The 24,923-nt window shown below is 41.4% G+C and overlaps 1 protein-coding gene across 4 annotated transcripts in view; it reads left to right on the forward strand.

The window, feature by feature from the left end:
* The first annotated feature begins 2,625 nt into the window (after positions 1–2,625).
* Positions 2,626–24,923, forward strand: part of TAFA2 (TAFA chemokine like family member 2) — a 343,128-nt gene continuing 320,830 nt past the window's right edge. For all 4 annotated transcript variants that reach the window (XM_075857009.1, XM_075857010.1, XM_075857011.1 and 1 more), the window contains exon 1: positions 2,626–3,170. The gene's annotated coding sequence lies outside the window, so the exon portion shown is untranslated. The remainder of the gene's footprint in view (positions 3,171–24,923) is intronic.

Genomic DNA, 24,923 nt, shown 5'->3' on the forward strand with positions numbered 1-24,923 from the left:
CTATTGTTTTTTTGCGTTTTAAATTTACACTGTTCACCATGCAGCATATATAACATGTAACCTTTATTCCATAAGGTGGTACGATGTTGGGGATACGAAGTATGTACAGGTTTTTTTTTAAAGTTTTGCTACTTTTGCGCAATAATAGCAATTTTCATGAAAAATAAATGTTTTTTTATGTAGATGCATTCCAAGAACTTTTTTTATTTTTCCGTCGATGTAGCTGTATGAGGGCTTGTTTTTTGCTGGACGAGTCATATTTTTAAATAAAACCATTTTGGGGTGCATACCAATTATTGATTAACTTTTTTTTTGTGGGGGGAAAAGGGAAAAAAAGCAATTCTATCTATGTCTTTTCCATTCTTTTACTCTGGCAGGGGGGAATGTTTTTTTGGGGCAGGTATTTTATGTGTATTTATTATTACGTTGTTTTTTTTTTACTTAATTTTACTTTTATTTTTTTTAATATTATTATTGTCTGTCCCTCAAAGTTCAGAAAAGACTTTTGGGGGACTTTATTTTTCATTCTTTCACACCTTATTTGAACAGCAGCTCCAGTTACAGGGGAATTCAGCCATCATATAGTGACTATTGCCACTAATTGGGCTGTGCCCAGCAGCAGCCTGCCACTAACGGCATCCCAGCGATCATGTGACTAGTCACATGATCACCGGGACCAAAAGAGGCAGCGGCGCTGCCTCTGCCTTTATTCTATACACAGTGCTCATTGAGCGCTGTGTACAATAGATCTGAGAAGATAGAAGTAGATTTCGCTGCTTCTATCTTCTCCTCAGGGTCCCCAGCAGTCACTGACTGCCGGGTCTCAACATTCAGCTGCCCGATCTCTTGGGTAGCCAGCTAAAACTCACGCCATAAATACTCTGTGGCGCAGGTTTTAAGGACCCCAACTGCGGGACGTCTATGTACAGACGGCTAAACCGGTTAAATATTTTTAAAGTCCCACGCGTTAACTTTCCAATGCAATCTTTTATAATGATTTGGTATACTTAGTACACCAAAACATTATTGCCTGTCAGTGTAAAATGGATAAAAACATGGCAGGCCTGCCCCGTATCTCTGGTAAAAGCCTTAGATGCCGCAAAAAATGCTCAATCAAGACCAAGGGGGAGGCCTTGGTCGCCGCAGGGAATTCCGGCCGTAAAACCTCACCAGATTGTCGTGCAGTTTTTAGGCCGGAATGTTCGCTGCAGAAAATTATAAAAAAAGTTACATACTTACACATACGCGGCCGCCCTCTGCCGTCCTGCAGCACGACCTCCTGGAATGACGTTTTATCACATGTGACCGCTGCAGCCTGTGATTGGCTGCAGTGGTCACATAGTATGGAATGTCATCTCAGGAGGCCAGCCTGGACGAAGAAGCACAGAATTCTGGGTAAGTATAAGATTTTTATTTTTCTCTGCGTTGTGATTTTTGTGGCAGAATTGCAACATCTGCTATTTGTTGTGGGTTTTACCCCCTCATTGAAAAAGAAGCGATTATGTAAATCAAATCGACATGCTGCGGACTAAATAAAATGCACCGCAGGTCAATTTCTCAGCGTTTTTTTCCGCTTATGATTTATGCAGCATGTGGATAAGATTTGTTCAAATCTCACCCACTCTGCTGCTACTGTATTGTGCTGCGGATTTTCCACAACTAAATACGTTGCAGAAGATCTGCAGTATTTATACCCCGTGTGAACTGACCCTTAGAGGTAAAACATTGCAGTATTAGTTAACAGGGGGGGGGGGATATACCTTAGTGTGACACATATGTAACCACTTAGATGAAATTGTGAATATTTGTGGATTTATAAAATAGAAATACAGAATGTCTCAAAAGGGACCATATTGATGTTTTCATTTTTCTAAAGAAAATAATGCAGCTGGGATTTGTTTGACTAGTAAATACTTCAAATCCTATTTTGGCCCAATGACAGCTGTGGTTTACAAGTCCTGAAGTTCTAATGATGTTCTTCTGTTATATTTTGTGTCTTCCTGTAGTTAGCAATGTGCCATTGGAGTGCTTTTTTCAGTCTTGCCACTTCAGAAGATTTACCGTTCGTTCAAGTCTTCTCATTTTGACAATAATTGCTTTTACAGTGGTTTAATGTTATGGCTGATCGGTAAGTGAATAACAGAAGTGTAAGTTCCATCTTTGGCCACTGGAGGGAGACATAGTACATATTTTATTATCTGTAGCCTCTTTCTTTATCACCCAGTGTATATTATAGTAATATAATAAATTGCAGATAAAAATTGTGCTTCATTAAAATTACAACAACATAATGTTATCGCTAAACATAGAATTTACTATGTTCAACCACTACCCTATGTTTGAAGTAGCAGTATCCACCCACTTATAGTAGTTCACAACAGTGTTATGCCAATATTTGGGCATCACCCATAATTGCTGTGCTGGAAGATTTTACATTGTTAATATGTTAGAGCTTAATGAATCTATATAAGGCTGCTCAGTGATTAGTCAGATGCCTTTTCTGTACTGGATTTCATGCCCCCCCCCCCCCCCCTACGCCCTGTATATGGTGAATGGGTTTGCAGTATTGAGCCAACTCCTAGACATACTGTTCCACCCACAATTGTTCATGAGGGTCACAGTAGTTGAGAGACTTTATGAAATGGTATCAGAGAAAGGTTGGTAGCAGAGAAGCACACACTGTATCTAATGATGCTTGCACTTACATGCTCATGGCTGTGAGACAGACATAGTAGTATTGAGTGCTTGTGCCAAGACTCTCCACACCTTGCTCCAGAGACTTATTCCAGAACTACCACCCAAGTCACAGAGCTGGGATTACACTGCTGCAGGTGGGAGCTGACGATTTCCTCTGGAGTAAAGAAGCAAAAACAACAACTGAAAGGCAGAATAAAGCTCCTGAGATCTCCAATAAGATGATCATTGCTGCAGTAAGACTTGTGCCTAGATGCTTGTTGTAACTACACGTGTTTAAAAGGCATTTTGGGCAGGTTCTAGGTCTGCAACAAGCACTGCTGTGATATATTAGCTGTTAACAGTTATCAGAGGAGATGAAACGGTCTGCTGATGGATGTTACAGTATATTGGGGTAAGGGAGGATGCCTCTGAGATAGGACTTGTTTCAGCACCCTGGACCTACAAGGAGTCTACAGCTACAGAACTGGAAGCAGGTAGGCTTATTCCTAGTAATGTAGTCATTATAGCTCAACTCTTATGTCAAATATCTGTGAATGGAGTCAAGAGGATTTGTAAAGGTTTAAAACACCTAAGCTTTTGTTTAAGTGATGCATTGCAATTGATGTTGAGATCTTGATTAGTGTTCTTCACTTGTATTGTGGATTGTAGGTGTTGGCGTTGGTTGGTCCCATGATTTGGGCATGATTTCACAATTACAGCTGGAACAGTGCTGACCTCCTGCAGAATGTGACACTCCAGCAGATGGAGTTCAGGGGACAGAAATTAATTAAGAGATAGAGTAGTGCCTTTTTTTTTTTTTTTTTTCATGGCCCGATTCCCTAAACTGAGATTTTGCAAGTTTACAATTCTCTCAAAATAATGTAAACGGAGAAAGCTGCTGGTTCTATGCGTTTGTCTGTTTTGAAATGTTACCATGATGCAGAATTTGGGAGCCTTCTCTATATGGTTTGTTTGTTAATTCTGTAACGTATGAAGTCTCTGACATTAAAGGGAATAAAATCTAAATAAAAAGTATGCTATTGTTACAAAAATATCACATTGTCATATTGGCACCACTAAATAATTGCTATTATACAGATGTGTATCACTTGTTCTGTAATGTTCAAAATAGAATACATCATCACAACTTTACCACTGAAATAATTGGCGCAGTGAAACTTTTAGGTGTAAATTATAGTTTTAATTTGATCCATTTTGCATAAATATACAATGAGTGTACCTAGGTACGTGGTGCCTGGTATTGTTGCTGCACATATAGGCATAGACAATAGGATTACAGAGATTCATTGACTGTTTCTTAGTCATATTAACACACAGTCTGTATCGATGTATTAGCGAGAATTGTGAAATAAATTGTTTTTTTTTTTAATAATATATTTGCCTTATGATTGGGATCTAAGCATAATCCTCTGCTTAAAGTGACAGTATCCAAATGATGGCAGTAGTGCTTGTCTGGGAGATCTTTTCACAGCAGCAAATCACTATTGACAAAGTGGTAATTGTTGTTTAGCCCTTTTTATCAACTCTATAGCTTTACTGTCTTTTCTACTGGACACATGGTTTGTCACCTTCAGAATGCCTTCATGATAAGAGGATTCCATATATACATACATTAAAGTGTGTCCATCCACTTCTAGCAACATATAAATTCAAGGTTGTTTGAATTTCTCCTTTATAAGGTTATTTTTAATAGAAAATAAGGGAGGAGACATTGTGTTAAATATGTTCTTTATTCCAAATACTGTATACAGATGAACACATATTTATCCCTAGTTTATGTGTTATTTAGGAAATTATTTCGTATTTCCCATACTTGCCCTTACTTTGTGGCTTACTTTTCTCGGCTGCCATCCTCCATGTCTCATTTGTGGGTAGTATGCCATGAGCCTGCTTGAGCATCTCTCGGTTTGGCATTCAGACAAGACACATCCTTTGTGTCATGTGCTGCCCATTCAGGCCCTGACCATGGTGGTTCTCCAGAGCTAAAAGCAGTGCTAATCCCTGGTGTGGCCAGTAGAGGGCGACACCAACGTTTAAATTTAGATCCTGTATTTTACCTCAAACTGCACTTTTAGGAAGCAGAAAACCTCTTTATGCCAGACTCATCCAGAGTAGTTTGCTGACAAAGCCCAAAGTGGATCTTAATGGCAAGAAAAGTATAAAGAAAAACATATACGGTACTTCTCTTCTGTTTTTGTATGTGCTCCGTTTCAGCTATGAGATATGGAACAAAACTGTGTTTGGTCTCGATGATCTTGGCCTTACTGCTACAGATATGTGCTGCATTGCCCTGAATAAGATTTTAATTTTTAAACAAATACTGGTCAGAAAATATAGCATTATTTAGTATAAAGTAATTCAAGACATGTAATTCTACATTCCCAAGTGTTTTGTGATATTTGGTAAATTTGCTATCAAAAGTTAAAAAAAAAATGATTTAACTCATTACTAACAGAATTTAGCATCTGAAAGTTTACTGGGTGGATGCAACACAATACTAGGAAATGTTGCAGTACAAAATGATGCAGTGTTTCTTGCTCTATACTCCTATATCATCTCCTTCATTATTTTAGAGTAAAAACTTAAAAACAGCTTGTGGCAATGTTCAAACAGGGCAGATACGCTGCGCAAAAGTACACAGCGTATACGCCTTGGCGGCCGCAGGGAGTTCTGGCCGAAAAACCGCACCAAATTGCGGTGCAGTTTTTCGTCCAGAATGTCCACTGTGGAAAACTGCACGTTAAAAAAAACCAACACATGCTTACCCTCTGACGTCCTGCAGACCATCTTCCTGGGATGACATTTTATCACGTGACCGCTGCAGCCTGTGATTGGCTGCAGCGATCACATGGGATGAAACACCATCCCTGGAGGCCGGCTTGGATGAAGACCCAAAATTCTGTGCTTAAATATATGATTTTTCTTTTGTGAGTTGCGTTTTTTTTGCGGCGGCTTTTCGGGCGCAAAAAACCTATGCTCTGCTATTTGTTTCTGGTTTTAACCTCCCCATTGAATTCAATGGGGAAAACCCGCAACACAAAAGCAGCGATTACACAAATACAGTTGACATGTTGCGGATTAAAAAAAATGCACCTTCTGATTGTTTTTTTCCGCTCATCATTTACGCAGAGTGTGGATGAGATTTGTTCAAATATCATCCACTTTGCTGCTACTGTATTATGCTGCGAACAAAATCTGTTGCGGAAGATCCGCAGTATTTACGCTACGTGCCAACTTACCCTGATGATTGAGTAAGACGTATGTTTGTATTGCATGTGTGACAATATAAACTTTGTTTCCTTTATCATGAGAATACATTGTATTTGTCTGTTACATTGGAGAGTTTATGTATATGGGATGCTCATTGTTATGCCAAGCAGGTGCTGCTTATATGAGGTGTTAAATGCAAGTCGATGCACTAGATATCTGCATAAACTGCCGCACATTAAGTAAAGTAAATTGATCAATGCAGTAATATTGGAGATATTTAGGCCGGATTTACACGAGCGTGCCATTTTTGCGCAGGCAAAAAACGTGGAGTTTTGGTTGCGCAAAAGGCACGTAACAGCTCCGTGGGGCATCAGCATATGATGCGCAGCTGCGTGCTTTTCGCGCAGCCGCCATCATTATGACACTCCGTTTGGATGTTTGTAAACAGAAAAGCACGTGGTACTTTTCTGTTTTCATTCATCCTTTTCACAGCTGTTGCGCGAATCACGCTGTTCGCACGGAAGTGCTTCCGTGTGACATGCGTGCTTTTCACGCACCCATTGACTTCAATGGGTGCATGATGCGCGAAAAACGCCCAAAGAACGGACATGTCGTGACTTTTTTTCAGCGGACTCACGCTGAGTAAAAATCACGGACATGTCTGCACGGCCCCATAGACTAATATAGGTCCGTGCAACGCGCTTGAAAATCACGCGCATTGCACAGACGTATTTCCCGTTCGTCTGAATAAAGCCTAACTTTGTAAGCAACCCTTACCAATAGCAACATTTCTGTTTAACCCCTTGGCGCTGCAGTTATTTTCCGTTTTTTAATTTTCATTTTTTTCCTCCCGCCTACCAAAAGCCATAATTTTTTTATTTTTCCATTGACATAGCCATATGAGAACTTGTGTTTTGCGGAACGAGTTGTAGTTTATAATGGCACCAATGTACCATATAATGTACCGACAAACTGCAAAAAAATATTTGTGAGGTAGAATGAGAAAAAAAAACCTGCGATTTCTCCATTGTTTTTTGGGTTTTGTTTTTATGGCGTCCACCATGCAATAAAAACAACATGTTAACTTTATTCTGTGGATCAATGCGATTATGGCGATACCAAATATATATCGTTTTTTTTATGATGTACTTACAAAGAAAAAACTATTTGTTAAAAAAAACATTTTGGGTGTTGTCATATTCTGAGACCCATAACTTTTTTATTTCTCCGTCGATGGAACGGTGAGAGGCTTTGTTTTTTGCAGGGCAAGATGTGGTATGGTATTTATTGGTACTATTTTGGGATGTATTTGACTTTTTGATCACTTTTTATTTTATTTTATTTGGGAAGTAAGGTGACCAAAAAACAGCAATATTGTTTTTTTTGTTTTTTTTTTTACTGCATTCAGTGTGCGGGTTAAATAATGTCATATTATAATAGTTCAGCCTTTTATGGACATGCGATACTAATTATGTTCATTTTTTTATGTTTTACATTACTTTAGGGGAAAAATGTGAAAAAGGTTTCTATTTACTTGTAATTATTTTAGAACAATAATTTTTTTTAATTTTTTTTTAGTCCCCTTAGAGTACTTGAACAAGCAATACTTTAATCACTCATACAATACACTGCAATGCCTTTGTATTGCAGTGTATTGTAATTGTTACCAGCTCCTATTAAGCCTTGCTTCTTCATTTTCCCCTCAGGCTGCCTTGACAGCCATCGACACTCTGTGATTGCGTTCCAGGGAAGCAGTGGAATGACAGATGGTGTCCCACCCCCCACCCCTCATTACTGCGGCATATAAGTGGTTAAACATTTGGGATTGGAGTTATAGCCGATCCCGGCCGCTGCACTGAAGTGTCAGCTGTAACATAATATGGGGGGAACTTAGCCATGTACAGTTACATCTCATGTTGCCAAGGAGTTAAAATGATGTTAACGGTGTATTATTTACCAAAATCATCTACTAAATAATGGAAATTATTAACCCATTCCTGCTGCAACAGTTTATTATTTATTAATTTAGTTTTTTCCTCCTCGAGACATAACTTTTTTATTTTTCCATTGATGAGAGCTTGTTTCTGCGGGACAAGTTGTATTTTTTAATGCTACCATTTATTGCACGATATAATGTACTAATAAACAAAAAAAAATAATTCTTTGAGGGGTGGAATGAAAAAAAAACAACAATTCTTCCATTGTTTTTGGAATTTTGCTTTTACGGTGTTTACCAGGCTGTAAAAATGATGTGTTAAATTTATTCTGCAAGTTATGGGTTCACCAAATTAATATAGTTGTTTTTATGTTTAACCACTTTTAGAAAAAAAAACATTTGTGTCACCATATTCTGAGACCCATAACTTTTTTCTATTTCTCCATTGATTTGTCTGTGTGATGGCTTTTTTTTTTCTCTGCGAGCTGTAGTTTGGGGTGCATATAACTTTTTGATTTCTTTTTATTTAATCTTTCTGGGCAGGTGAGGTGAAAAAAAATGGCAATTCTGGCGTTTTTCTATTTTTTACGGCATATACTGCAATGTTATATTGCAGTATATTGTGCTTTTACCGCTCTCTTAATGTGGGACAAAGATGGCAGACCTGGGGGCCTTCAATAGGCCCCCAGGAGGCTTTAACAACTATTGGCACGTTACGATCGCATCGGGCTGGGGGAGTGACTGGATGATGGAGGGCCCCCCTTTTTCTAATAGCTTAGATGCCGCAGTCGCTGTTGCCCGTTGCATCTAAGTGGATAAATGGATGGGTTATCTCTGATCCTGGCCCTTACATTGAGGTGTTGGCTGTAGCATACAGGCAACACTCGCTGAGTATGGCGCGGGTTCAGTCTGTGAGCCGTTTCATACTCCCTATTCGTGGTCGTGACGTACAGTTACGTCAAATGTCGGGAAAGGGTTAAAATTGAATGCTTTCTAATGTTTAGAAAATTTATTATTATGTTGTATATTATCACCTAGATTTTGTTTTCCCTAATTAAAACCAGGTAGTTAAACCAAATCTTATCATCTAATTTGTTAACATTTTTTGATTGTAGGTGTTTTTTTTAATTCTATTTTCTGTACACGATTCTGGGCACAGCCATTTTGCCTGAGCTGCTGTTAAAGGTTTTTTTTCAGTCCCTAAAAGTTGATGGCTGATCATTTGAGTGGTGTAGTGCTTGTACGAGCACTGCACCCCCTTCAAAACAGCTGATCGGTGGGGGTCCCGGGAGTGATACCCCAAGTGATCAGCTATTAATGATCTATCCTGAGGCTAGGTGTTATGGCAGGAAGGAGGTGAAGGGAACAAGTGAGCCCTAATCTACCCACCGCCCTGTCCCTGCCTACTTGCAACGACCCGCCCTAGGCGACGGGGTACAACTTGGCGGCGGTCCCTACGCTGACTAAGTGCAAGGGGATACAAACAGGGAACAAGCAAGGGAAGGGGCAGTAGCCCACGGAACACCGTGAGGAAACGGAGTGGTGAACGAGCCAGTCAGGATCAGGATGTAGTGGAGTATACAAATGCAGAGCACGGAGCAGGAAGCAAGCCAGGGGCAGAGCGAAGCAGGATAAGCGGGAACTGAAGCAAGGCAGAAGCACGGCAGAAGCAGGCTGGAGCAAGGCAGCAGTGGGGCCAGGAATCCAAAAAGAGGAACAAGCAATGAGGAAGAGAAAACGGCAGGTATAAATGGACAGGGGGCGGAGCTAACTCCGACTGACCAGGCCGCGATAGGCTCTCCCACTCCTGAGCCTGCCACCCTGATTGGTGGGAGCCGGTGTCAGTCTAAGAGGTCTGGCCTCAGGTGTCGACTGATTAATCCTGGGAGTAGCCACAGACGTAGTGCCTGGCAGATCCTTTACACTAGGCCATACATTTTTAGGGAAACCCCCTTTAACAGCATTTAGAAATATGTTTTACAGCAGCCACATGAACCATAGGAACCTGTTAACAGGAGTGGACCTATTGACTTCTATCTACCACTATATGGTGGTAATATTGGTCTTTGTACAGTGGATTTCATTCAGTAACATTATTCAGTCACTTTGTAGTGGTAATATGTGGTCATGTTGTAGGGGTATTATTTGATCTTTGTGTATTGGTATCATTGGTAAGATTAGTGTGTTTAGTTCAATAACAGTATGGAGATAATATTTATCTACTGTATGGTAGTAGGATATGTTACTGGTATAGTGGTATTATTTCATAACTATATATGTAAATAAAAAAATGTTTGTGTGGGGAGGGACATATGCCTTGGCGATTGTTCCTCTAATGGCCCTTGGCTACGTGTCAATGATCGGGCAAACGAACGTTTATATGAACGCTCATTCCTGATCATTGCTCTTGTGTAAACAGGGCAACGATTAGCCGATGAACAAGCATTTGCTTGTTAATTGGCTGATCGCCTCGTTTATGCGGCCAATAAAATAGTCGCTAGTCAGCAGCACAACTCTCTGTGTAAACAGGGATATGTGCTGCCAACATGACGGAAATGTAGTAACGATTGTTCATCCCCATAAATTACCAATCATAGGTTCTTGTGAAAGGAGCAAACGAGTGCTGATCATCAACCTGTCTCGTCAATCGGCACTCATTTTTACAGCCCATATCGTTCCTAAAGACCCTAGTAACACCCTAGAATGTTTTCTGTAATTATCATATCTGATGGTTTTGTTGGTACAACAATTGGAAGACAACTTAAATTTTTTTCAGAACCAGAGTTTGTCTAAAATCACCTCTGGATTGACACTTTCTGTAGAGATCATTTCACTGCAGTCATCCCATCATCATCACAGGCAGGATTAGGGCTCATTCAGACGAGCGTGAATCTCGTCCATGTGCTGTGCGTTGAAATAACTCACAGCACACGGATCCATTAATTTCAATGGGGCTATTCACACATGCGTGAGTTTTCACACAGCAAGTGTCCATTTCGTGAAACTCACTGCATGTCCTATATTGGTGTTTTTTCACCCACTTAGCCGCTCATTGAAGTCAATGGGTCTGTGAAAACCAGAAAACCATCTATGTGCTGTCCGTGTTTTACGCATCAATTACAGAAAAAAAAGAAGCGCTTCCGAGTGCGTGAAAAATACATGCCACTCGCAAAGCACACTGATGCATAACACAACGCGCGTTTTTTTACGCATGTTAATCTGTCACGCTCGTGTGAATGTAGCCTTACAATGAAAGATAACATCTCTATATAGATAACACTGGATCAACTGACACAGCTCCTCTCCTATCCCTTCCTGCACATTGATCTCTGCACAGGTCACAGAGCATGCCTAGAAAATACTCCCATAGAAGTCTATGGGTCTCCTCCTTTTCTCAGGTTCTTATGGTCCATGTGGCTGCGGTAAACCATATCTCTAAAGGCTGTTAACAGCAACTGAGCCAAGATAGTTCCCCTTATAGTTATGTACAGAAAATAGAATAAAAAAAATCTAGTCAGAAAATAACAATAGATTAGAAAATAAGATTATCTGGTTTTATTTAGGAAAATGTGGTTACATTCAGATGATTGGAACTGATTTAAAGTCGCAGATATTTCTGAAACAAAATCTGCCATGTGTGAATGCATCCTGAGAGCAATGTGTGAACTCTCTTGCCATTCACAGAGTGAGTGGATTCTGAGAAACTGAGGTTATTAGGGGAATTTACTAAGTTTTAGGCCTAGTCACATCACGTTTTAACCCTACACATAGCGTGTATGTCGGGAAAGCTCTTGACGTACACACTAAACGTGTCCATAGAGCTTCATTAGGTCGACAGAGGCCAACACAGTGTCCATTTGGCCTGTTTCAGGCTGGTATACGTCAGTATACTTCTTTTTTTCAAGGGATGGAAAAGCATAGTAAATAATGTTATTCGATTCTGTCGGTTGACGCAATAAAAAAATATACTGCACGGTATACTTTTCTTTTATTATCTTGGTCTATGGGTGACGAATGCTACTGTATGGCATCCATCACAGGCCTCCATTAAACTTATGCGTCGGGATGCACTCTTGATGTAACAGGCCATATATGGACAGTTATCAATGGAGCTCCCACTTGCAGCAGAACCCAGTCTATCTTGAGTGACGTAGCTACCCTGGGGACTTCTAGAGCTCTGGCCGGAGACCCAGTAATTACAAAGCTTCTGATGTCACTGTCCGGGTGTTCGGATTACTTATCACTCTGTACGCCTTTACTCTGGGATAATCTAGAAAAAATTTATATGGGATGCACACCTATGTTGATGGGGTGGTGCAAAGGGGTTGGGCTGAAGTCCCAAAGTATATAGTCACGATTACCCCAGCTCTCACAAGAAAATATATTGAATATACACTACCATTCAAAAGTTTGGGGTCACCCAGACAATTTTGTGTTTTCCATGAAAACTCACACTTATATTTATCAAATGAGTTGCAAAATGACTAGAAAATATAGTCAAGACATTGACAAGGTTAGAAATAATGATTTTTATTTTAAATAATAATTTTCTCCTTCAAACTTTGCTTTCGTCAAAGAATGCTCCATTTGCAGCAATTACAGCATTGCAGACCTTTGGCATTCTAGCTGTTAATTTGCTGAGGTAATCGGGAGAAATTTCACCCCATGCTTCCAGAAGCCCCTCCCACAAGTTGGATTGGCTTGATGGGCACTTCTTGCGTACCATACGGTCAAGCTGCTCCCACAACAGCTCTATGGGGTTGAGATCTGGTGACTGCACTGGCCACTCCATTACAGATAGAATACCAGCTGCCTGCTTCTTCCCTAAATAGTTCTTGCATAATTTGGAGGTGTGCTTTGGGTCATTTTCCTGTTGTAGGATGAAATTGGCTCCAATCAAGCGCTGTCCACATTGTATGGCATGGCGTTGCAAAATTGAGTGATAGCTTTCCTTATTCAAAATCCCTTTTACCTTGTACAAATCTCCCACTTTACCAGCACCAAAGCAACCCCAGACCATCATATTACCTCCACCATGCTTGACAGATGGCGTCAGGCACTCTTCCAGCATCTTTTCAAATGTTCTTCTGTGTGATCCAAACACCTCAAACTTCGATTCGTCTGTCCATAACACTTTTTTCCAATCTTCCTCTGTCCAATGTCTGTGTGCTTTTGCCCATATTAATCTTTTCCTTTTATTAGCCAGTCTCAGATATGGCTTTTTCTTTGCCACTCTGCCCTGAAGGCCAGCATCCCGGAGTCGCCTCTTCACTGTAGACGTTGACACTGGCGTTTTGCGGGTACTATATAATGAAGCTGCCAGTTGAGGACCTGTGAGGCGTCTATTTCTCAAACTAGAGACTGTAATGTACTTGTCTTGTTGCTCAGTTGTGCAGCGGGGCCTCCCACTTCTCTTTCTACTCTGGTTGGAGCCTGTGTGTGCTGTCCTCTGAAGGGAGTAGTACACACCGTTGTAGGAAATCTTCAGTTTCTTGGCAATTTCTCGCATGGCATAGCCTTCATTTCTAAGAACAAGAATAGACTGTCGAGTTTCACATGAAAACTCTCTTTTTCTAGCCATTTTGAGAGTTTAATCGAACCCACAAATGTAATGCTCCAGATTCTCAACTAGCTCAAAGGAAGGTGAGTTTTATAGCTCCTCTAAACAGCAAAACTGTTTACAGCAGTGCTAACATAATTGCACTTGGGTTTTCATGTGTTTTCTAATCATCCATTAGCCTTCTAACACAGTTAGCAAACACAATGTACCATTAGAACACTGGAATGATGGTTGCTGGAAATGGGCCTCTATACACCTATGTAGATATTGCATTGAAAACCAGACGTTTGCAGCTAGAATAGTCATTTAGCACATTAACAATGTATAGAGTGTATTTCTGATTAATTTAATGTTATCTTCATTGAAAAAAACTGTGCTTTTCTTTCAAAAATAAGGAAATTTCTAAGTGACCCTAAACTTTTGAACGGTAGTGTATAGTGACACTGGCTAGTATGGCAGACGTCCTTATACGATTATTTACTAAATTTTCAGCGACAGTGATAAACGCCGTGGGTTGGCCAACGTCACTATTTAAGTCGCTTCAACTCATGTATTCATATAAAAACGCTGATTATATATTCAATAATATATGATATACGGTTTTGTGAAAAAATAAATCTATTCAACTTGCAATATATTTTATTGTTTTCTTGTGATTGCTGGGGTAATCGTGACTATTTACTGTGGGATAAGTTGCAACCTCCAACATATACCTTCGATTGAAGGAAAAATATGCAATTTGAACTAGGCCTTTAACCGAAGCCAACTAGAGTAAGATGCGCATGCCTTCTCATAAATTTGCTGCATCTTGGACGGTCTATCCGCCACAAAGTCTACACCAGCTATGAGTCTTCATTTCTGACTTGTTTTTGCCAAGAGACATGCTAATCACTCAATAAATGTCCCCCAATGTCTCTCCTGCTTACCCCTTGTCTTGGATCTGTTGTAAACCATGATGTTGTAGTTTTGATGTGCTTCATCTCATTGTGCTTACAATTTACTTAAGGGGGAACTAAGCTTTCAGAAAACTTCTTATGCCATAGTGATATTCAGAAGTTTTAATTGGTGGAGGTCTGAGCACTGTAACCCCACCGATCGCTAAAACGAAGTAGCAGAAGCACTCGGTTGAGCGCTGAGCCGCTTAGTTTCTGACCGGCTTTTTTCGGAAAGTCGAACAGTTGGTGTATGGGTTCATAGATTTTCTATTGAGTCCATACATCGTTACCTCTGGTTTCCGAGAAAAGCCAATCAGAAACCAAATTGCTCAGCACTCACCCGAGCACTTCTGCCGCTTTGTTTTAGCAATCAGTGGCGGTCTTAGTGCTCAGACCCCCACCGATCAAAATCTCTGACATGTCACTCTGACATATCAGAAGTTTTCTGAAAGTTTAGTTACCCTTTAAGAATTCTCCAGTGTAAGGGCTTATTCACACGATCGTTGCATACGTCCGTGTGACCGGTGTTAAAACAACGGCTGGCACACGGGCGCATGTATTTCAATGGGGCCGTTCACATGGCCCTTCGTTTTAACTGACCATCTCGAATTGCCTGTTGAAAAATAGAACATGTCCTATTTTCTTCCATTTTCACGGATCCCTCCATAGACACAAGTCTTCCGAGTTTCCCCACGTTCCTGTGAATAAGTGAATAATTGGTTGCATTAGATCATCAGATATACCTGTCTTTCTTACATTGTTACCAAACAGCAATGTTTTAATGCATATCTAAAATCTGAGTGGTAAGAACTGACTAAAGCCTTGAGAGTAACTGATTGTAATTATCTACATATCGTACACATCACACCCTTGCCACAAGTTACTTCACTTATAATGTGATTACAATTTTAGATTAATTATATTGTGCATATATTACGGAAAACTGTTGCTTGGTGAATCCAGATTGTTTATCCCCCATATTTAATTGCAGTAGCTATTACAATAATGATCCTGTTTTCAATTATAAGCAATTTACGTTGCTCCTTTTAATCCCTTCTGTGCCAAGGAGCCAATTTTGTATTCAGTGCTACATGTCACTAAGCTCTGTGGTTCTGTATAGTCTATTAAAATAATAACACAACTCATGTAAAATAAAAAATAAAAATGATCATGATTGGTTATAGTGAGCCAGTATTGGTGTCAAGGTAAAACTATAGTGAGAACTAGACTGCTCATGTAAGTGCATCGAACGTGAGTCTGACAAATGTTATGAGTAGAATGGTAAATGGATGTCAGTAGGTACAATGGCTGACTGGCAGATTGAAGACGTGTCAATGTGTTGTACACTAGAGAACGGAGTGTTCTTATTCTGAATGACATCAGTGACAGTAGCACACCATTCTGTATGATTGTCTTTGTTTGCACAGTACTTTATTAGTAATGCCTCATTGAATAACATTATTGTGCAGCTGTTTGTTCATTAAAATAGAGGAAGGAAGGAAGAGCTTATTGAGCCCTGCAGCACTGTAGTCTTTGTTAAGTACTGAAGGCTAAAGAATTGAAATATAGGGGGATGCTATCATTCTTGTGTCAGCACATTGGTTTCTTATGATCTATGAATGCCATTTTCAAAGACAAATTACCAATGCAAGTATTAGCACTGGATTCTTCAATTACATAAAAACAAAGAATGGAAAAGAAATAGACCAATTCATGGAAAAATAATTAACTTCCCTTCTACTTCATTCTTCAGTCTAGCTCCAGTAAAAGCTATAAAACTGGAGCATTTAGTTTTACAGTCACATATTAATCAAAAGAAAGGCTATTTTATAATTGTATTATGCTCCGTGGTGCTCATTTAACTAGTTGTATGTAAGTTTAAGGCTTCGTTCACATCTGCGTCATGGTTCCGTTCATGGGTTCTATCAGACCTTTCCATCGGGAACCCATGAACAGAAACCAAATGGAAACCATAGCTTTTCGTTTGCATTAACATTGATTTCAATGGTAACGCTTCTGTTGCTAAAGGTTTTTGTTTGTCTCCGTTCAGTAAGGTTTTGATTCCGCCGTAAAAAACAGAAACCTTGCGGAATGGAGACAAACGGAAACCATTAGCAACTAAAGCGTTACCATTGAAATCAATGGTAATGCACGTGGAGAGCTATGGTTTCCGTTTGGTTTCTATTTATGTATTCCCCTGACGGAAAGGTCTGAGGGAACCCATGAATGGAAACCCGACGCAGATGTGAACGAAGCCTAATATTGCTACATGTCAATTCTTGCGTGGCTTCCCAAAAGGGGACGGGGCCATATGGGCCTGACAAATTCATTATAATTTACGACAGAAAACTGGAATAAATGATAACAGATATCTACGCCAGCTATCAGATTTTACTGTGTGGGGCGCAACATGGTAAAGCCCAGGGCAAGGCCCTGTACCATGCCCCACCCCGATGGGCCTACCACCTGTCACGTCAGATAACACACACCCATCGGATTATTAAAGAAAAAAAGTAGTATGCTCACCTCGCCGATTCTCTTCTTGCCTCCGGGTCTTCTCAGACTGTCTCTGTTCATACAATGTTCTGTTGCCAGGCAGCATCAGTCCATTGTATGCAGAAACAGCACTGACAACGTTGAGTGCTATATCGCATAAAAGGCCCTGACACTGTTTCGCATCAGGACCTTGCATGAGCCGTGGCATGCTGAGTGAGCATGAGGGGACACAGAGTAAAGAAGCAAAGAGCAGCGGCGGGGTGAGAATACTCATCTTTTATTTTATGTGCAATGAGATGGGGGGAATGGTTGGCGCATGGCCGCGGTCGTTGCCCCACAATTGTAGTAAATGACCAGCCGAAGGATGCAACACATTTATTAAGATACATACCCTATTGACAAGGGGAATTGTAACATGCAGTCAATTTATTCATACATTTACAGGATGAATAACAGAGGAATACATAATATCCTATCCAAAACCTGGGAGCAACAGGTCTACACACACTTTTCTACAGCCAAACAGTATATAGAAATGCATTCAACAAAACTCAATGTAGGAAAATAATAACTAATTTGAGAACACTTTAGCACCTCGGCTACATGGGACAAGAAATTCCTCCGTTTTGATAAAGTCTAATTTATTATACAGTACATTCAGTCAGCATTGGGTGTCATGTACTAAGATGTTCTTGTCCTCCTTGAGCAGATTCCAAATTCTAAGTCATTATGTACATGGCTGTATTACTTTTTTTTTACGCTTTCCCCCGGAGAAGTGGATCCTCTTAGCTGCAATTGTTTTGGCGCTGGCTAGACTATAATAAGGAGTTTAAGGTAGCTCCATGTTCTTGACCCTTAACCCCCTCAAGGAGGTATTGACTTTTCTGGTCGGATTCCCAGGTCACAATCCGCAGTATATAGCCACTTATTAACGGCAGGTGCTCTATAGTGAAGCCAGGAATGTAGTCAGGAAATAGCAAACCAGAGGACGAGAAAGATCAATAGTCAGGAGTCGATACCAGGAGCAGAACCACAGGAACCAAGTGACAAAATCAAAGGGTCATACAGCAGTGTAATCCAGGAACAAAGCCGAAGTCAGGATCAGAGTCCGAAATAGAGTCAATAGCAGAAGGAACAATACCCAAACAAAGGATTGTACCTTGATATGAAGACAAGAGATCCATGGAAGCCTCTCTTTTAAAAAGTCATCATCAGTTGCCACCAGTCGCCATGGCAACTCGACTTGGCCGGCGCATAAGAGGGGGAAGTTGCAGCATCACCTGGAGCAGGGCAGGAAAGGAAGAGGCATCTTGTCACCAGGACTCTTTGCTAGAACCGGGAGAGATAAGTAACAAGCTCTATAAAAGTTCAGAGTTGTGTGAATCCATAGTACTGCACCCATACAAGTCTTAAGACCCATACTGCACCTCCGTAAACCTCATACATAGGCATAAAGGGGTTTTATTAATCTCGGATTGATACAGAGTCTGTCAGGAAAAAAATAAAGAAATCATGCTATGTTCCATTGGATACTGAATTACGAAGACATACAGTATATGTGGAGATAAAATCAATGGTTCTTAGGCCCTGTTCACACAGAGTTCTTTGACGCAGTTTTTGCCACTAAAACCGCGGCAAAAAACTATCGAAATTGCCTCCCATTGATTTCAATGAGAGGTGGAGGCGTTTTTCTCCCACGAGTGGAAAAAACTCTTGCGGGAAAAAGAAGCGACATGCCCTATCTTGAGGCGTTTTCCCGCCTCAAAAACCCCATTGAAATCAATTGGAGACAGAAAAAAACGCAGCGAATGGGTACTGCATTTTTTGATGCGTTTTATGGCAAAAACCGCTCGTGTTTTTTTCCTTTGCCTGTTGAAGAAAGAGGTAAAAAAACCGCTGAAATATTCGTGGCAAAAACGCCTGTGGTGCAAAACCACTTAAAAAAAGACGGAGCTGATTTTTCCATGCAGTATGGCGGCTCATTGAGTACCTACGGCTCCATAGAGTTTAAAAAAAGGTTAAAGTATAATGGCAGTATTGTACTGAGGATATTTATGTACTGTAGTCAATTCTAGTAAAGCATAGTCCTGGTGGTCAGCTATATACAAAATACATTTTCATTTGCTACATGGCGCATACAATCGTTTCTGGAGCGTCACATTGGAATGCTTATTTTCTCTTTTATATGTGGGTCTCTGACATAACTAGAGAGTGACATTGCATTCACTTTCCTATTATTCTGGGATTCTGAGTTCACAATGTCTACTGTATGTGCTGTAAAGTTGTGCTAGCTCTTGTTAACATTTTATGTTCTATAAGATGCTGTTATAAGTTTGGTACACTGAGGGAGTAGTTGATGTAAATGTTCAATCTGATAATTTATTTAGGAGAATACAAACTCAATAATATCAAAGTATACCTGAACTTTGAACAACGTCCATGCCATTACTCAGAGGCGTAGCTAGGTTCTCCAGCACCCGGGCAAAGATTCAGCTTGGCCCCCCCCCAACCACTTTCCCGACATCTCCTTCCCCCTCGCCGTGTTTGTTTTCTCTACCAATCGACGTGTCATTTCTTTTTATGTAACGCGAGCATAAAAACATTTGTACATTTTACAAGCAATATGGTTCTATACACAACACCAGAACCAAGCTCAATACGTATATACAGCACCAGCACAAATACAGCTCAATTTAGTGCAACCCCTGCCGTATAGGTATGTACAGCGTAAAACTACAGCTCCCAGCATGGCCCGAACAATGATAAGGATATGCTGGGAGTTGCTGTTTCACAAAAAATAAATCATATCATAATCATACCACCCATCATCTCGCTGCAGATCATACAGTGACTACAGTGCTGATTAGAGGCAGAATAAACATTTACATTAAGTGACTCACCGGTGACGTCTCAGATTCTAGTTCTTTTTCTCCATCCGATCCAGACCTCTATGGTGGCTTCTCCCGGTCACAGCCCATTTCTGCAGTTTGCCGCTCACATGTCTTCAGCTTCTCACTTTACCAACATTTCTGCACCTATAAATAAATATAAAGTTATCATTATACCACACACTACACCCCTAAATATAATAGTGCCATACACTGCACCTCTAATTATAATAGCACCATACACCGTGTCCCACACACACACTGTGCCCCCTGTAGATAGTGCCCCCATATAGCCCACCCCTGTATATAGTGTCCCACAAATAACTCCCCCTATAGTGCTCTACAGATAGCCCACCCCTGTATATAGCCCCCTGTAGATATAGTGCTCCACGTATAGCACAACCCTGTATATAGCCCGCTGTAGATATAGCCCAGCCCTGTATATAGTGCTCCACGTATAGCCCAACCCTGTATATAGGCCCCTGTATATAGTGCTCTACAGATAGCCCACCCCTGTATATAGCCCCCCTGTAGATATAGCCCAACCCTGTATATAGCCCCCCTGTAGATATAGCCTATCCCTGTATATAGTGCTCCACAGATAGCCCAACCATGTATGTAGCCCCCTGTAGATATAGCCCACCCCTGTATATAGTGCTCCACATATAGCCCACCCCTGTATATAGTGTTTCACAGATAGCCCACCCCTGTATATAGCCCTCTTGTACATATAGTCCACCCCTGTATATAGTGCTCCACTAGATAGTCCACCGCTGTATATAGTGCTCCACAGATGACCCACCCCTGTATATACTATATACAGGGGTGGGCTATCTGTGGAGCACTATATACAGGGGTGGACTATATGTACAAGGAGGCTATATACAGGGGTGGGCTTTCTGTGGTGCACTATAGGGGGAGCTATTTGTGGGATACTATATACATGGGTGGGCTATATCTACAGGGGGACTATATCTACAGGGGGACTATATCTTCAGGGGGACTATATCTTCAGGGGGACTATATCTTCAGGGGGACTATATCTTCAGGGGGACTATATACCGGGGTGGGCCATATCTACAGGGGGACCATATGTACAGGGGGACCTTATGTACAGGGGGACCATATCTACAGGGGTGGGCTATATACTGGGGTGGGCTATATACAGGGGTGGGCTATATACAGGGGTGGGCTATATACAGGGGGACTATATCTACAGGGGTGGGCTATATCTACAGGGGGGCTATATCTACAGGGGGCTATATACAGGGGTGGGCTATATCTACAGGGGGCTATATACATGGGGACTATATCTACAGGGGTGGGCTATATCTACAGAGGGGCTATATCTACAGGGGTGGGCTATATCTACAGGGGAGGCTATATCTACAGGGGGGCTATATCTACAGGGGGCTACATACTATATAGCCCCCCCTGTAGCTATAGCCCACCCCTGTATATGGTGCTCCATAGATAGCCCATGCCAGTATATAGCCCCCCTGTAGATATAGCCCAACCCTGTAGATATAGCCCACCCCTGTAGATATAGTCCCCATGTATATAGCCCCCTGTAGGTATAGCCCATCCCTGTATATAGCCCCCCCGTAGATAAAGCCCCCCCCGTGTAGACAAAGTCCCCCCCGTGTAGACAAAGTCCGTCCCCCCCGCAGATACAGCCACACACTTCTATTACAATTAAAAAAATAAAAATATTCAAACTCACCTTATACCCGCTCCCAGCCATGGAGACCTGTTCTCTTCTGCGCAGGTCTCCTATGAAAGGCGCTGATTGGCTGGGCAGGATGACTTTCCCTGTCAGTTAGTCAGCGCCTTTCATCGACGGAAGCGTCACTGGTACAAAAGGTACCAGTTGCTTCACTCGTGGAAAGGCGCTGAATGGCCGGGCACGGAACGTGCCCGGTCATTCATTGCTTCTAATTCTAATTGTACCTGTGTCCTTGCGTACAATTATAGTGCAGGAGGAGGGGGCGCTGGTGCCCCCCTCTAAGCTGCGCCAGGGGCACATGCCCCGCCTGCCCCCCCCTAGCTACGCCCCTGCATTACTGGACACTGTTGTGTAAAGTGTGTGACCTCCATCATCCAGTTCTTTCTGCATCTATCTAAATGTTTATACAATCAATGTCCTCCTGTCTTTCTACATCTCTAGTATACAAAAATATTGATTACAATCACCTAAAGAAAGTTGTAGTGTACAGCTAGTAGAAGCTAAGAGTTTATCTGAAATAACTCACTAAGACCAAATGCACACAATGCGTATTACGTGCGGATTTGATGCGCGTATCTTCTTGCGCCGAATCCGCAGCGTAATACAGTACCAGAAAAGTAAATGAGATCGCAAGAAATCTCATCTACACGTTGCAGATTTTTTTCTGCATGTAAATTCACCTGCGGTGAGGATTTTAAAATCTGCAGCATGTCAATTTATCTTGCGTTTTACGCGTGGCGAATTGTATCTGACTAGTCTTAAAAAAAGGCACCAAAATTTGCAGCATAGAAACGTACCTACATGCGCATCAAAAAGTAAAAACTGCACCTAAAAAAATGTGTGGATTTTACCTGCGTTTACCTGCTATTTTGATGCGGATTTTCTGCACCAAATTCTGCAATGTGTGCTCGTATTGGGGCACGGCCAGACGTGGCAGAATTGCTGTGGAATTCCGCTGCGGACAGTCCGCAGTGGAATTCTCCAGCGGCCGTTTCTTACATTTCTTTCAATACCTTTTTAGGCAAGTTAGTTCAGACATTGCGGAAAACTCAGCTGCAGACCATAGGCTGCGGTGCGGAATTTTCCCTTCGCAGCTTGCACTGTCTGTTGCGGAGAAGCGGAATATCACTGCGGATTTCAGCCTTTGCAATGCAAAATCTGAAATCTGTGGCAAGTCCGCTGTCTTTTCTGCAACGTCTGAATTACCTGTCAAATATGCAAATGTTGGTGCAGATTCGTTGCGTAAATGCCCCAAATCTGCACCAATATTTGCAGCGGAAAAACTCAGCCACGTCTGGCCGTGCCCTTGGGGTGTGTTCACACGGCTTATTTTTGACCGATTTTTGTAAATGGCCGAAAAACATCCGAAAAATCTGAAAAAAAGGCGTTCTGTTCCGACGGGGCGTTTTTTTATGCAGCCGTTTTGAAAAACGGCCACGTAAAAAACGGCCATGAAAAAGAAGTGCATGTCACTTCTCGAGCTGTTTTTGGAGCCGTTTTTCATTGACTAGAAAAACAGTTCCAAAACGGCCATAAAAACCGCTGCCAAAAACGCGAGTTGCTAAAAAAACGGCTGAAAATCAAGAGCTGTTTTCCCCTAAAAACAACTCCGTATTTTCAGCCGTTTTTTGCTAAGCGTGTGAACATACCCTTAGGGTATGTGCACACACAAAATAAAAAACGTCTCAAAAACTGAGCTGTTTTCAAGGGGAAACAGCTCCTGATTTTCAGAAGTTTTTTAAGCCACTCGCGTTTGTCTCTGCGTTTTTTATGGCCGTTTTTGGAGCTGTTTTTCTATGGAGTCAATGAAAAACGGCTCCAAAAACGGCTCAAGAAGTGACATGCACTTCTTTTTCGTGCTCTTTTTTTTACGCGGCGTAAAAAAAACGCCCCGTCGGAACAGAACACCATTTTTTCCCATTGAAATCAATAGGCAGATGGTTGGAGGCGTTCAGCTTCCGTTTTTTCGGGGGTTTACGGTCCGAAAAATGGCAGAAAATAAGCCGTGTAAACATACCCTTAACCAGAAACATCTGAAAATACGGAGCTGTTTTCAGAGAAAATAGCCTCTGATTTTCAGGCGTTTTTGAAGCTGAAAATGAAGCTTCTTTTAATTTGGAGCTTCTTTTAGGGCTTCTTTTCAGGCTTCTTTTGAGGCGTTTGTTAAAGCTTTTTTCATAGTCTTCAGGGTATGTTCACACGCACAGCAATGGGGGCGTCATGTGTGCCCTCATATGCTAATCTGTTCCTGGGGCTGTGGGAACGCCAGATATTCCTTAATCAGCCTACGTCCCTTATTGAATGCGTTCCCGCGCATTCCACAGTTTAGCATGCATGTACCGATATTGCATTTATGATTGCCACATCCCAGGCGGCTGACTGTGCTCCCACTCGCCCGCCCCTCCCCTATTTAGGGACGGGCTTGTGTGACCACGGTTAGCTGCACCTAGGTTACGTTTTCCAGTGTAATCTCATAGATTCAAGCCCTCATTATTCCACACGGTGACCCTGAGGAGGAATTTGCCAATGGGTTTGCATCGTGTAGGATTTTAAGGCAAATTGTTGCTTTTGCTACCAGCTGTATGTTTAGCCGTTCATTGGTGCGTTGTGCTTTATATACCCATACATTTGTGCTCTTTGGTATAGCCCCCGGAAGAAGCTACGTGTGAAACATGTGTTGGGGTTCATCCGCTCATAGCTTTGGTCTGTATGCCTCCCTAAACTATATTCTTTGTTATCTGGTTCTCAGCACGTTTGGATGGTTTCCTATCCCTTTTTACTTCATTATATATGTACCAGTTCTTATATGCACCATTTGCACTTTACTATATGAGGCTGTAGGGCCTGACCTATGTGGCGATCCTTTTTCATGCGTAATGTATTTGTCTTTAACTATTTTGTCTCTTAATAAAATATTTGTCTATTTTTCATTAGAAATGGTTCCTGTGTGATTTCTTATATAGGTGTTCAAAGTGTGCATGTAGCCTAAGGCTATATTCACACGACAGTAAAAAAAAAAATGTCCATTAAAAACTAATCAACTGTGTCTCTAAATTTTCATCCATTTCCAGTCCATCTGTCCATTTTTAATGGCCGTTTGACATCCGTTTTGCATCAGTTTTTCATAGCCGTTAAAAAAAAATGATGAATTTCATTAGTCAGGATTTTTTTTGTCCCAGCCCCCTGAAAACACCCAAAGGAAGGTCACATGTTCACCTACACACTATTTACAGCCTCCCTTTATATGATTCCACACACCTCCTGTATATGATGCCACACACCTCCCTGTATATGATGCCACACACCTCCCTGTATATGATGCCACACACCTCCCTGTATATGATGCCACACACCTCCCTGTATATGATGCCACACACCTCCCTGTATACATACCTCCAAACTGTCCCGATTCCGGCGGGACAGTCCCGGTTTCTCACCACTGTCCCGCCGTCCCGGCCGGTCTTCAAAATCTCCC

Source organism: Rhinoderma darwinii, chromosome 3 (genome assembly GCF_050947455.1).
Source record: "Rhinoderma darwinii isolate aRhiDar2 chromosome 3, aRhiDar2.hap1, whole genome shotgun sequence".
NCBI lineage: Eukaryota > Metazoa > Chordata > Amphibia > Anura > Rhinodermatidae > Rhinoderma > Rhinoderma darwinii.